We start from the raw sequence: 15,586 nt of genomic DNA, 5'->3' as shown, positions 1-15,586 counted from the left end.
TTTCTATCTGTGCATAGCAGTTTAGATTTTTTAAAACCAGTGCTTTAGGTTGTAGGATTATATATTTATATTCTTCATTTTTTTCTTTACCAAGTTTTTAATTTTACACAATAAAAATGTTTTACTTTTGTGGTAACTATAAAAAGTGGGAGTTTTTTCATTATAGAAAATTATAGAAGATTCAATTGTACAGAAATAATAATACAATGAATACCTGTATACCCTTCTGCTAGGTTTACCAGTAAGAGCACTTGATCAAATTTGATATCATGGCCCTTTACCCCTAAGTTCTGACTCCTAAGATCTGGGACATAATCATAAAACAACCTGCTCAGGAAATTTAACATGGACATAGTGTTAGCTAATATACAGTCCACATTTAAATCTCCCTAATTGTCTTAATAATGTCTTAAAACTATGGTTTTCTTTTTGCTTTTTTGTTTAATCTATCAGTGAATCAATTATTGCACAATTACACTTAGTTATTCTTAAAAGTGCAGATTTTTTCACTTTCAAAAACAGAAAGAAAGCAAGAGAGGGCAGAGCAGATAAAGTACCCCTTAACACCATACTGCATACTGGGGTGTATGTTTCTGTTCACATTTGTCTTTGGGGTGGTCATTATTACACAAGGCATTAGGGACCCAAGGTGTGCTCATGGTCCCTACAGGTTTCCTTTAGCTCCTGATTGGGTACAAGTAGTGATGTTGAACCCTTGGTAAAACCCAGTGACAACAGAGCAGAACTCACATCCCAGCTTCATTTTTTACCCCCTGGGTGACCTTGGGTAGCTTATTCACCTCTCTATGCCTCGGTTTCTTACCTGTCCATGGAATCATCACAGTGTTCACCTCCTATGGCTGCCATGAAGGATTAAGGATTATAGACAGCTGTCTCATCAACAGTGTTCCAAAAATCTTAGCTATGGTTATTAATAACGTTATCTTGATTCTCGTCAAGGGATCTTAATTAAGACACGCCAAGAGACCATCACTCTAAGATGGCCCAACAGCTTGTGCATCAAAAATGAAGCTTCAAGGCATCAACCGTGAAGTAGTGTGCAAGTGTGAAAAGAGCAGGGATGTGACACGCTGGGTAGAAGACCCACAACACCGCTTCCTTTCATTTATTCTCTGCCAGTCTCTGCTTCTGTTCCTCCAGGATATAGGAGGAACAGTAGCTAGTAGGTTCATTTCACTGATGCAACAGGAAGTACGTGACAAGATGAGACCAGAGTCCTATTTTGAATCCCAATTCCTTTGCTAACTCGCCCATAAGATTTGGGCCACCATCTAACCTCTCTGAATCTGAATTTCCCTAACTGCAAAATTAGGAGTGCTGGCCAGGATACTCTCTTCCAACCCTAACGCTCCCTGTTTCTATAGGGAAACTATAGAACTAACAAACTAACTAACTAAGAACTAACAAAGCATTGATCTAGCATTGTATATTCTTAGACATGATCAGTATTCTTCATTCCACGGGACCAGAAAAAAAGCTAAAAGTCAGTCCAACAGGTACAGAGATAGAGACTCTGGGTCAGTCCCCTCAAGTCACTGACTCTTTCCTTGTTAGTTCTTCACAAAAGCACCCCAACCATGTTCAAAATCAAACACACAAAGAAAACAGTCCAGAATTTTTCATTGATTTTCATATATTTTCCAAATAGTTTGGACTCTGAATATGAATTTGTAGATCCTGAAGTATTTCAATTATTTTAACAACCATAAACCTCCTTTACATTTGTATCATTCCACACTTGATCAACCACATCCAGGCTGCAGCCCATAGCAGTGACTCTGGAGCAGACAAAAGAAAAAGAGATCCATATTGCGGGCTCCTTTTCCTGCAGGAGCACTCTGTTTCTTATGTTGGAAATACAGTGGGCAATTTTAAACCATCGACTCCACCATTATGTTATCTGTCGTTGTCTGTCGGAAAATCTCAGCAGAAAAATTTATTAACAACCACCGACAGGGAGGACAGATAGAGTCAATCAATTCTACCTACTCCAGGGCAGAGGGCCATTTGGATAGTTACCTGTGATGGAGAAAGTATTAGTGTAGCTGAGATTTACTAAGTGATCACTATTTGCCAAGTGCTATGCTGATGCTTATGATGGAATCCCATCTCTCTGGATATGGGTCTTTCTCATCCAGAAGATGCAGGACAGCATCACAATCTGAGAGCTTACAAAGTAAATGAGTCACTAACATAAAATCCTGCATAGCATCAGCATGGACCTGGGCTCCACCTGACAGTATCAGTGGTAGATGACACATGCTTTACGTCACTTATTTCTACTCCCTGAACTTGCTCAAGCCTGACCCCACTCTCACTTCGTGATGATGTTTCCTGGGCCTGCTCAACTTTATGACTGGATGGGTCTGGCAGAACCCAGTTCATGATAGGAAGCTCTGGCCACAGGATAGGGGGATAGAGAGGCACTGTACAATTTAACAAATAAAATAATTATCCATTGGTATCACTACTGTCTATTTAGGAGAGAAAAATGACTGGCTGGGGAAATTTAAAGCGTTTGGGGCGGGGTAGGGCTGTTCATGTTATGAGTCACTAATCAAGGAATTGAAAAGAACAAAAGTTCTTATGTCTTAAGGAGGTTCTGCTTTTAAAATGGTGATTAGGGAAAACCTCTATAGGAAGATGATTTAGGCTGAGACCCAAAGGATAAGAAGGAGGGAATTATGAGAGGGAGCATTGCAGGTGCAGAAACAAGCTAAAAGGAAACCAGTATGGCTGGAGCTTAGTCAACAAAGAGGAGACGAGATGCATTTGAAGATGTGAGTACAAGACCATGCTCTGAAGTCCTAAGTAAGGAATGAGATGTCACCCAGTGTAATGGAAATCTGCTTTTGATGAAATGTCAACATCTGATTTTAAGAGAATCACTCTGGCTACCATATGGAGAAAGGGTTGGAGGGGAATAGAGTGGAAGCAGGAGACTGATTAGAAGGCTACTGCAATAGTCCGTGTGACTATGAAGTTCATCCTTGTTACTTACCCTCATTCCTCTCTCAGAGCACACCAAACACCTAAAAAACCTGCAAGGGCCCACCTGTTTCTAAATCCAGGGCAAGGGTATTCAAAAGAAAAGCCTCATAATCCAAGTGAGCTATTTCCTTCAACATCAAAACTTCTCTTTTGGGGCTTCCCTGGCGGTGCAGTGGTTGAGAGTCCGCCTGCCGATGCAGGGGACACAGGTTCCTGCCCCGGTCCAGGAAGATACCACATGCCGCGGAGCGGCTGGGCCCGTGAGCCATGGCCGCTGAGCCTGCACGTCCAGAGCCTGTGCTCCGCAAGGGGAGAGGCCACAACAGTGAGAAGCCCGCATACCGCAAAAAAAAAAAAAAAAAAAAAAACTCTTTTCAAAGCCTTGGATAGTGACTAATAAAATGAATAACTCCAACACCCCCCCACCCAAATACTCTAAATCAAGAACTTAACACTCCATTTTTAGTGTTCTTTACCTGGAATAATTAACACCAGATGCAGAAGAATGGGAGGGATTAGTAATTTTCTCCCATGAGAGCCATTTTTAGGAAGGATACAGAATGTGTTCGTATTCCACCCCCTCCATTCCACCCCCTCCCAGCTGTTTCCTCAAGCTGGGTTCCCACTCACCTGACTGACAGCAGTGCTCACGGGGACAGAGCATCTTGATACAGAGAGGGATGAAAGCCAAGAACATCCAATATGCAAAGTTGTAGCTAAACAAACATAGTAATAATAGCATAAGGGCAAATCATTTGTTGAGAGCTGACTATGGGTCAGGCGCTCTATTAAGAACTTAATATGCCTTTTAAAAGTCCTGAGATGCCAAGTTATTATTTAGGCTCACACTGGATCCCCAGCAGGTGTCCCCAGCACAGCAAAATGCTACGGGTCACATATAGGAAAAACAATATGGCGGTTGCTTGGTGTTTACAAAAATCCAGGCTTTGACCTATTCAAATGTCATCTTACCTAATTATCTAGTTTCCAACCCTGAGTTTGAATCTCTGGGTCCTCTCCTGCCCTGCTATCTCAACTTGCTGACTACTTAAGAGTTTCTCATCTCCCCACCAGCCTGCACTAGTCCCCAGACTTCGATGAGCACCTGTGTCCTGGAGGCTAATCCCCTCATCACAGGCATCCTGTAAAGTCCATCAGGCAAGCTTGGGTAGGTGAAACCTGACTGTATGTCTCTCTGTCCTTCCCAGATTGGTTCCAGGAATTTAGAGAAGACTGGAGGAGAAGCATTGATAACACTTGCAGCAAATTAACTTTTATTTAATGAGGTGTTGTACAACCTTAACTTTTTTCAATTATCTAGCTTTTCTTCCTGCCCCATGTTCCCTACATAGACAGCCAACTTCAACCACACACATATGCATGAGTCATCGTGGTCAACTGCAAAAATAGCCACGCCAGTTCTTCACTCCTCCCTGAATCTGGCTACTTTCCGGCATCACTTTGAGGCTCTTCCCATCAAAAGAAGGGAATCTGTTTCACTGTGCTTTTTATCTGGACCAGCCTCATGACTTGCTCAGGCCAATGGAATGTGGTGAGAGCAATGGGTTACCAGTTCTGAGTCAAGACCTCAGGAGCCCTTGCACACCTGTGCTCTCCCTTGGGAAACCCGTGACTGCTATGTGAACAAGCCCAGGCTAGCCTGCTGGAGGATGGGAGACCCTGTGGAAGAAAACCAAGAAACACCAGCCAACCTCCACCTAGTGACCTTCAACTGATTGCGGGCAGATGAGGAAGACTGCTGAAACCAGAACTACCCAGCTGAAGCATAGAGTCGGGAGCAATAGTAATTGGTGGCTACTTTAGGTCACAAAGTTTGGGGAAGTTTGTTATATGTCAACGGATAACTGATACAGACAGGAACCTGAACAGCTATTTGAGAAAATCCACATCACCATCCTCTTCTACTTGCCCATCAATCTCAGCTCTTACTTGTTCTGAACTCTTATGTCTTATACCTCTGACTTCTCCATCTATATCCTATATCTATGATTTATAACTATGACTTCTACCTTACTAGCTCCTTGGCCCTGCTGAAATTAAAATTCATTAACTCTGATGTTTGAAACTCAGCACTACCCAACAGATTTTGTTTTGGAATATGATATACCAAAGTCTTTCTTATTAAAAAAAAAATGTAAACCTTAATCACGTATCTGTGAGGCAGACACACATTAAGGTGACCCTCAATTAGTCGTGTCTTAGTATAACCCCCTCTTCTTGAGTACAAGTGGAATCTGTGACCTGCATATAGCCAAGAGAATATGGCAAGGGTGATGGGATAGTCACTCCATGATCACATTACATTATATAAGACTCCATCTTAGCAGACTGGATCAAGAAGTTCCCCTGCTGGGTTTCAAGAAATGAGCTGCCATGTTGTGAGAGGGTCACATGGCAAGAAATTGTAGTGGCTTCTAGGACCTGAGATCAGCCCCAGGCTGACAGACAGCAGGAAAGCAGGGACTTCAGCCCTACAGCTTCAAGGAACTAGATTCAGCCAATAAACACATGATCTTGGGAGAGGATCCTGCAATGCCCCACCCCAAATTCACATGTTATAATCTTAATCCCCAATGGTATGGTATTGGGGGGTGGAGCCTTTAGGAGGTAATTAGTTCATGAGGGTGGAGCCCTCATGAATGGGATTAGTGCCCTTATAAAAGAGACCCCAGAGAGCTCCCTCACCCCTTTCACCATGTGAGGACATGGCGGTAATACAGCATCTGTGAACCAGGAAGAGGGATCTCATGAGACACTGAATCTGCTGGCACCTTGATATTGGACTTTCCAGCCTCCAGAACTGTGAGAAATCAATTTCTGTTGTTTATAAGCCACCCAGTCTACGGTATGTTGTTATAGCAGCCTGAATTGACTAAAATAAACCCCAAGCTCCAGAAAGGAATGTTAAGTGCAGCCTTGAGAGATTCTAATCAGGACCCAACTAAGCCGTGGACAGGGCTGCCTTTATAAGCAGGGAGTTCTCATCCAAACAGCTGGCAACTTTCTGGCCAGCTTCCTTCACGGAATGGAGGTCTGAACTGAGGGTCCTTAATGTCCCTTCCATCCCGAGGATTCTAAGATTCTTTGATTTCTACCTTTCTTAGTGAGCGCAGCTGCTGTGCTCCCAAGAGCACCACAGAAAGAGGCTCTCTCTCGAATCACTGTCTCCGCTCGCCTGATTTCAGCACTGAGTCAGTCAAAACACCTCCAGCTTCTCTTCCTGGTGAGCCAACGTGGCTGTTGGAATGTGGAGGGCAGTGTCGAGGGCCAGACTTGAACAGAGTGTTTTCAGCATGGTGTATTTCACTGGGATCCATGTCCTGCTTCCAAAGCACTGCAAGTAACTCCAAGCAGAGTGAGGAGGATCTTCTGGCGGCTTATCTGAAAAAAACTAATAAGAGAACCCAGCCCAGTGAGAAGAACATGGCATAGGGAGGTCACAGGAAAACCATTTATTGAGGCTTAAAATAGACACAATGCGCTGCACACTTCTGTCATACGTTGTCCCAGCAGACCTCCGGGGTAGTCATCTTTGTCCTCCTTTTACTTGCTCAAGTTCCCAGAGCTAGTGTCAAGGTAGAGATTCAAATACTTACACACAGAGAGCTGCCTGCTCTGCCTTGCAACACGCTGAGGTGACCTTTTAAATTATGCTCTGGCTTGGTTCTGAAGTTAGATTCTGGATGTTAGAAAGAGGCCCCAGAGGGAAAGTGTTTGTCTGTGTCCCCCCAGCATGTCCTCAGAGAGAATGCTCTGCTCCCAGACGAGAGTCCCAGGTCTTTAGAGAGAGATCACCAAAGCACAAATGTCAATGGTCACCCTATGGTACCACCCCAGGTGTTAATGGGGGGCACCTTTCTAGGGTGAGGTCCCCTCCTGTCTTCCTGAATGGGGTTCATACTTCCATCTCAGCACATGTCACATGCTAAGGTAAGAACCCCATGTCCTCAATACTAAGATGCACATATTCTTCCAGACTGAAATGTTTGTGAAATTGAGATGTGTCTTAAAAGCACTTGTACATTTCAGTAAGTCCCCTACATACGAACCTTCCAAGTTGTGAACTTTCACAGATGCGATCGTGCATTCTCATGTCCAATCACGTAAGTTAGTTCACGTATCTGGTGTACACTGTCACGTGCATGCATCCTCTACAAGTGGTTGTGCTTTTGTGTACTTTACTGTACAGTACTGTATAGAGTACAGTAGTACAGTATCTTTATTTCAAGCCCAGGATGTCCGGAATCAAGCATAAAAGCAGTGGTGATGTAGCTGGTACAGTGTAGCCGATTGTGTTAGTTGGGTACCTAGGCTAACTTTGTTGGACTTTCGAACAAATTAGACTTATGAACGCACTCTTGGAATGGAACTTGTTCATATGTAGGGGACTTACTGTATAGTGTTTCTTTTGTCCTCATAAACTCTAACTCCGTTAACAGTGCATCTTAAGTTCAATAGCATCTTAGGATAAAGGTGATCCGAATGTGCTAGTTTTCTCTTTCTCCATCTTCTCCACTAAACTGAAACCCTCTTAAGAACAGAGATGGAAATATATTCATTCTGGTATTGCCAGCTCCCAACACAGGGCAGGTTCAAGAGATATGAAATGAATAAATAAATGAACAAATGAACAAAAATGTCTCTAAATCAGGAAAGGAAATACATTTTCCAGTGCCCCAGTGCACATAGCCTTTATAAAGAATCTCTCTATGTACAGTTCTGTGCTCCCTAAACATCCTTCAGATCAGTGATTTGCTCTCTGTAGGTGACATTTCTCCCAAGAGGAAGTGTTCTATGAACATTCGCTGTTCTGGTGCTCAAGTCATGTAACTGTCACAGAGGAAATTATTAATTTGGTATGTCAGTCCATTCATCAGGCTCTTGGCAGTTCAGGTGGCAGGCAGCAGGCCCTGTGACTTGTTCCACCTGGATGCGCTGATAGAATTGAGTTCTCAGGCTGACAAAGGTGCCGCTGTGACCCTGGATAGCCAAGAACAATAGCTTTTGCTATTTCTTCGCCCTCCTCAGCTCTCTGACTAAAGACACGCAATTAAAAATCAAAGGCCTCATCCCAGTGCTCTGATAGAGATCTCTGGACGTGAGAGAATTTCAGAAAAAGAAAAAATAAGTGATGCCCCAAGACGACTGAAAAAGTTAATTTCTGGACATCCCTGCAAAATAAAGGTGTATAACTGCATCCTTTTGGATGGTTAATCGAGCATTTCTGAGCACCTACTGTGTGTGAGGTGTTATGATAGGTGCTATGAACTGGGCTTCATAGAGCAATGATGCAGGAGGGAATTCAAAGGCACCAAGATTCAGTAGTTTTGACTATGTGACGTGTTTTGTATTCACTGCCTAACAGTAGCAATGATTAGTACAGAGAATTCGAGAGTTTACACTGTACTTGATTCAAAAATCAAAGCAGGGCTTCCCTGGTGGTGCAGTGGTTGAGAGTCCGCCTGCCAATGCAGGGGACACGGGTTCGGGCCCTGGTCTGGGAAGATCCCACATGCCGCGGAGCAGCTAGGCCCGTGAGCCATGGCGGCTGAGCCTGCGCGTCCGGAGCCTGTGCTCCACAACAGGAGAGGCCATAGCAGTCAGAGGCCCGTGTACCGCAAAAAAAAAAAAAAAAAAAAAATCAAAGCAATTCACACGAAAAGACGCTCAACATCACTAAGCATTAGAGAAATGCAAATCAAAACTACAATGAGATATCATCTCACACCAGTCAGAATGGCCATCATCAAAAAATCTACAAACAATAAATGCTGGAGAGGGTGTGAAGGGTGTGAAGGAAAGGGAACCCTTGTGCCCTGATGGTGGGAATGTAAACTGGTGCAGCCACTACGGTAGACACTATGGAGGTTCCTCAGAAAATTAAAAATAGAACTGCGATATGATCCAGAAATTTCACTACTGGCTATTTACCCAAAGAAAACAAAAACACTAATTTGAAAAGATACATGCACTCCAATGCTCACCACAGCATTATTTACAATAGCCAAGATACGGAAGCAACCTAAGTGCCCATCAATAGACGAATGGATAAAGAAGATGTGGTATATACAGACAATGGAATACTACTCAGCCATTAAAAAATATCTTCCCATTGGTAACAACATGGATGGATCTAGAGGGTATTATGCTAAGTGAAATAAATCAGAGAAAACAACTCATGATCTCACTTATATGTGGAACCTAAAAAACAAAGCAAAACAAAAACAGACTCGCAGGTACAAAGAATAAATGGGTGGTTGTCAGAAGGGAGGGGGCTGGGGATGGGTGAAATATGTGTAGGGAATTAAGAGGTACAAACATCCTGTTATATAATAAATAAGTCACAGGTATATAATGTTCAGCATAAGAAGTATGGTCAATAATATTGTAATAACTTTGTATGGAAACAGATGGTTACTAAACTTCTCATGATCATTTCATAATGTATGCAAATGTCAAATCATTATGTAGTACACTTGAAACTAACATAATAATATTGTATGTCAACTCTATTTCAATTGAAATTGAAGAACAAACCTGAAATAGATCAGCCCTAACAGCCCAAAACCCAGTCTCACACGGAACAAGGTGATGTGTTCATACTCATCTGCCTAAAGAAAATTAAATCCTATCTGGAGAAAGACCACTTCACCAAGAGCCTCTACATTTTTTTAGACAAAATATCTGACATTCAATCAAAAACGTATAGGCACGCCAGGAAGTAGAAAAAAGTGAACAAAAACCAAGAGGGGGCGGAAATGACATAAGTGAATCTCCAGGTTATCTACATATTGGGGTTATCAGATGTAGACTTTACTATCATCAAGATTAAGTTATCTATTCAAGGAAGTAGATGGGAAGGTGGAACAGATTATCAGAAAATTGAAATCCCTTTTTAAAAGCATCAAATGGGAATTCTAGAAACTTTTTAAAAGAGAAAAAAGGAGGATACGGTAAACGTCTTTAATAGCACATTAGAAGCAACTAAAGTGCAGATTTGTGACTCAGAGTCACTAAAAATATTCAAATTAAAGAACACGCACACACACAAAATTATGGTAGAAAATACAGAAAAAATCATAAGAGGCATTTGGGACACACTGAAAACATCTAATATATGTGTAATTGAAATCCCAAAAATGAAAAGAGGAAAAAGCAAAATTTCAAATATTTACTTAAAGAGATACTGACTGAAAAGTTTCTAAAACTACTGGAAGATATCAAGCTACAGAATAAAGAAATTTTTAACCCACATATGGGATAAATATAAAGAAAACTACATCTAAGCATATCATAGTAAAACTGCTAAAAATCAAAGGAAAAGTCTTAAAAGCATCCAGATAAAAAAAGATATCTTACGTTCAAAGTAATAGCAACAAGTTTAATAACTGACTTTTCAACAGAAATTATAGATGCAAGTCAATGGAATAAAATTTCTAAAGTGCTGAAATAAAATAACAACCAATAAAAATTCTCATACTCAGTCCCTATCCCGCCCTCAAAATTCTTCATAAATGAAGGCAAATGACCAAATGGAATTTATGCCAAGAATGCAGTTGATTTCATAATAGGAATTATATTAATATAGTCCAAAAAATTAATAGGTCAAATGAAAAATGTGATTATCTCCAGAGATGCTTGAAAAGCATCAAAATTCAATATGCATTTCCAACTTAACCATTTAAGAGAATAAGAACTGCTGAATACTTTCTGAACATTTCCCTTAGTGGGGAAACAGTAGGGGCTTTTCCACTAAGGTCAAGAACAAGGAAAGCATGTTCATTATCTCCTCTACTATTCAACATCGTACTGGAAGTAGTAGCCAATGCAACTTGATAAGGAAAATCAACTAAAGGCATGAGAATTTATAAAGAATATGTAAAGTCTCTATTTTCAGGTAATATAACTCAATGATAAAACTAACTCAAACAAGTAAAGGAATACAATACTGTAGCAGGTTATAAAAGTAACCTATAGAAATTAATAGCCTTCATGTGTACAAACAATAACTAGTAACAATGTAAAATGGTAGAGAAAACCACATATTTTGTTATAAAAGCAACAAAGAAGAATAAATATTTGAGAATAAACTTAAAAAGAATGTACAAAACCTATTGAGAAAAGCATTAAAACACTCCTGATGAAAACATTTTGGCAGTTTCTTAAAAAGTTAAATGTGTACCTACCATATGATCATCTAGTTATTTACCCAAAAGAAATGAAAGTATGTCCATATAAAGACATGTATACAAGTGTTCTTGGCAGCTTTATTTGTAATAACAACAACAAAAAAATGGAGACAACCCGAAAGTCCGTTAATAGGTTAATGGATTGAAAATCTTTGGTACATTCAAAGCAGCAGCATAGCACAGGGAGATCAGCTCGGTGCTTTGTGACCACCTAGAGGGGTGGGATAGGGAGGGTGAGAGGAAGGCTCAAGGAGGGGATATGGGGATATATGTATACATATAGCCGATTCACTTTGTTATACAGCAGAAACTAACACAACATTGTTAGTATAAAGCAATTATACTTCAATAAAGATGTAAAAAAGAAAATCTTTGGTACATCCATACAAAGAAATACTAACCAGCAGTTCAAAGGAATAAACTATTGATATCATACAAGCAACAACATAGATGAATCTCAAAATCATTTATGCTAAATGAAAAAGCTGGAAAAAAGTAGTACATACTGTATTATTCCATCCATATAAAATTCTAGAATATAAAAACTAATCTGTAGTGACCAAAAGGATATTAGTGGTTGCCTGGGGACATGCGGGAGGGGCTGGAAGGAGGGATTACAGAGTGGTATCTGGAAACTCTTAGGGATGATGAATATCTTCATTATCTTGATTGTGGTGAGAGTTTCATGGGTATAAGAACAAAATACTTTTGAGTGTAGCACTTTTCATGAAGGCTCAGGCAGCACCTTGAAATTAGCACCAAGCTCCAAATTCATGACCTCCTCTTTGCAAATTTTGGGGAAGAAAGAGTATGTGAAAGGTAAGAAGCTCACAGCCTGCTTCTTGGGCATCAGCAGACAGGTGGGTGTTCTCTGCCTAGAGCCTCTTCAACAACTTCCCACCCCAGATCCCAGGAACTTCCACTGTCTAACCTAGTGGTGTCACAAAGAAGCGATGCTATGGATCAAACCCCTACACTTATGGTCTCCAATTCTCAAAACCACCTTGCAAGGCATGTGTGATCTACAGTCTACTGCTGAGGGAATTGAGGCTCAGTCATTTTTAATCACGCAGCCAGTAAGAAAAGGGAAAGCCCTAAATGTGTACCCAGCTCTGCTGCCCCTGCAGCCTGGATCTCTATTCCCCACTACGCAGTGGTTCAGAGCATGCGCTATGAGTCAGTCAGGGCTGAATTAGAAATTCTCACTTGTTAACTATTTGCTTGTGGGCAGCTTATTAACCTCTCCAAGCCCCAGTGTTCTTCTCTGTAAAATGAGGATAATAATGATACCTACCACATAGCCTTATTCCAAGGATTAGAAGAGAGACTATATCTAAAATATTTCCTGAAACATGAAATAGCTCAGATAATGTTAGCTAGTATTACATAACATTGGCCTCCACTCCAATACTGAAGCTATTCAGTGAGTCATCTAAGTTAAGAGTAGACCCCAGAGAGAGTCTAGTTTACAAATCTCCCCATCTCAAAGATCATACTTTTTCTTTTAAATCCAGTTATTTTGAAATTTTCCTTCAACAAGTTCTCCTAGGCAAGAACATTCCTTCTTTCCTGAAATTTTCTTGTATCACAAAATATATTGCTTTTAGATTCCGCAGACCGATCAGAATGGGAAATTATCATGCTGCCTTTTCTTCTCAAATACTGTCTGTGACCTCCTGCCTGGCTCACTAATGTCTGTTCTAGCCCAGGACTGGAAATAGCAGCCCTTAGTTAACAGCAGGAGCCAAAAATATCACATTCCCTCAGTGGAATAATTTAGTCACTTTAGACCAGACCCTTCTCCTACTGTCCTTATTTTCAAAAGCAACGTTGAATGTAGGTTGTTTTATTCCTTTTACACAGATGAAGCATCCATGTACAGATAAAGGAAGTGTAACCCCTAATACCCATTTTTTCCATTCATATATTCAAATAATATGTATTCAATCCCTGCGTATCAGTGCCAGGGAAATACTAGGTGCTGGGAACAACAGTGAACAGCAGGGATGTGGTTCCTGCCCCACAGACCTCTGGTCTAGTGGAGAGACAGATAGTAAATTAATATATTTTTAAATAATTGTATAATTGCAACTGTGATAAGAGCTAAGAGGACAAATCAGGGAGGGCTCTGAGAGTGTTGAGCAGCTTGCTGATGTTGTCCCTGAAAGATGATGATTTCTCCCTCTTTCACCGAGCTGAATGCAGAGAAAAAGAGCCGGGAAGTGGGTAGGGACAGCTTCAAGGGAAGACACTGTCCAACCAAAATCACCAAGCAAGGGAACTGGAAGGGAGCTTCATTGGGTCAGATATATGGGGCAGATACAGTAACTCCAGCTGGCTCAACATCTGTGTCAACCTTCCAAGGTCTATCCTGTTAATGCAGAGGCTGAAAATCTGAAAACCACATTTCCCAGACTCCTTTGCAGTTAGGATTCTGGATGCAGTTCAGGGCCCCCCTACTGGTTTTGTTCATGTAGGACATGAGTTCATAACAGTCAATGGAAAAGAAAGGAGGCAGTGGGCAAGCTATCGTGTTGCTGGAGCTGATATAGAGGGAATGGCATAGCTCTGAGGCAACAGTTGCAGCAGCATCTTATTGACCCCCAGATCAAGGCCATAGTGCGAGCTTGGAACCAGTTGTTGGGAAGAGCTACTGAACCCCCAAAGTAGCAGACACTTTTTTGCCCCATGCTATATCCCCTCTCAGACCACCTGGTTTTTAGTGTAACTGTGCAAGCTGCCCACATCCCATCTCAAGCCCCCCAAGGGTATCTCCTCTGTTTCTCCGCATTGGTGCTTTCTCCAAAGCCATGGAAAGTTGTTCAGCCCTTAGAGATGCAACCCACAAGTTCTAAGGTGTTAACGCCCCCAAGGCCAACCCTCAACCAACAGGGAACAGATGCCACACATAAATGCCCCAGAGGGATCATACTGAGGTACATTCTACCTGGTTCCTTTCAGAGTCCCCAGAGGAATACCCAGTTGCCCACAGTGGTAACCTGCCCATCAGCACACACTCTACTGGCTTTCCCCTCTTGCCTGTTTCACTCTCCTTGGACCCTCATCCTGGCTTTCTGGGATAACCTTCCAAGTGAACTCTCTCCAGTTCTGCTTTTGGGGGAAGCCAACATAATTGTTCCTTCATCAGGCCACTTCTGCAGTATTTCTTCTGAGAGCTGCTCTGGAGATCCAGCCTAAAGCTGGCTCCTCTAGCAACAGTGACACTTTCGTAAGCAGTAATTCCCTGCATCAAATCTCTTTCTAATCAAAATCACTAAAGTGATTTTGTAGGCTGCACTTGAACCCTGACTGCTACAACATGGTTTCCATATTTGGAAAGTACTCCCTCTGCCTGGCACTTGGAGAGGCAGAGTGGAGAGCTTCTAGTCTGACTTGCTTGGTTCCATTGCCAATGGAGCCATTTCTTCCCAGCAGATCAAGAAAACTGCAGCTATGGCTTCACCCTTCTTCAGGTCTAACGTATATCACTATCATTCTAATCTGGAGCTTTTCTTTTGCCCAGATAGCACCCATTTACTTGTTAAAACATCCTTTCATTCTCTACTCTTGTCTTCTTTGGTCAGGATAAGACCTTTGGACAATATTTACCAACAGGATAATTTTTAAGACATGAGTATACAATGGTTCATGAACACACCCAGTTTATGTTTTTCTCAAAGAGATGCAGGGATTTCAGTGGTTAAGACCAAATAATACTAGTGGTGAGGCATATGGTAAATGGGGGTGAGGCGAGGATATCTTTTTGCAAGTTAAAAGGTTGTAAATACATAAAAATACAATGAATATTATGATAAGCACCCAAAATTAACAAATGATATCATACTTCCTTCCAGTTTCAATTACTTTTTTAAAAATAAAAAAAGATATGAAAATGTACAAATAAATTTGAAACCACTTATGTTACCCTCCCTATTCTAATTTATCTTCTTTCTCCAAAAGCACCCTCTGTCATGAATTTTATGTGGAACCTCCCAGTCTATATATACATAATTTTGTTATAAGATTAATGCATAAATATATAAAATAGGTTTTTTTTCTAGTTTATGTAAATGATACATTATATTAACTCCTCTGTAACTTTCTTGTTTTTACTCAACATTAAAAATTTTAAATCTATTCATATTGGAAAAGATAGATATATTTTATTTTTTCTAACTGCTATGAATGATTATATTCATTTTTCCACTTATCCATTGATGGGCAAGTAGACTGTTCTAGATTTACACTATCAAAAATTTTATTTCAGTGACTACCTTATATGACCCTCCCTTGAAAACATGTGTGAACATTTCATTAAGGGATATACTTATAATTGGATGCGCAAAGCATATTCTTTAGGGTCT

At 41.0% G+C, this 15,586-nt stretch overlaps 1 long non-coding RNA gene across 2 annotated transcripts in view; it reads right to left on the bottom strand.

Annotated features, from left to right (window-relative positions):
- Window positions 1-1,752: 1,752 nt before the first annotated feature.
- The window catches only part of LOC308630284, a 155,710-nt gene continuing 141,876 nt past the window's right edge, over window positions 1,753-15,586 (bottom strand). For both annotated transcript variants that reach the window (XR_014017817.1, XR_014017818.1), the window contains exon 5: window positions 1,753-6,424. This is a non-coding gene — a long non-coding RNA (uncharacterized lncRNA). The remainder of the gene's footprint in view (window positions 6,425-15,586) is intronic.

The sequence above is a fragment of the Mesoplodon bidens genome, assembly GCF_964165515.1.
Source record: "Mesoplodon bidens genome assembly, chromosome: 16".
Classification (NCBI taxonomy): Eukaryota; Metazoa; Chordata; class Mammalia; order Artiodactyla; family Ziphiidae; genus Mesoplodon; species Mesoplodon bidens.
This window is presented reverse-complemented; position numbering and strand designations above follow the sequence as displayed.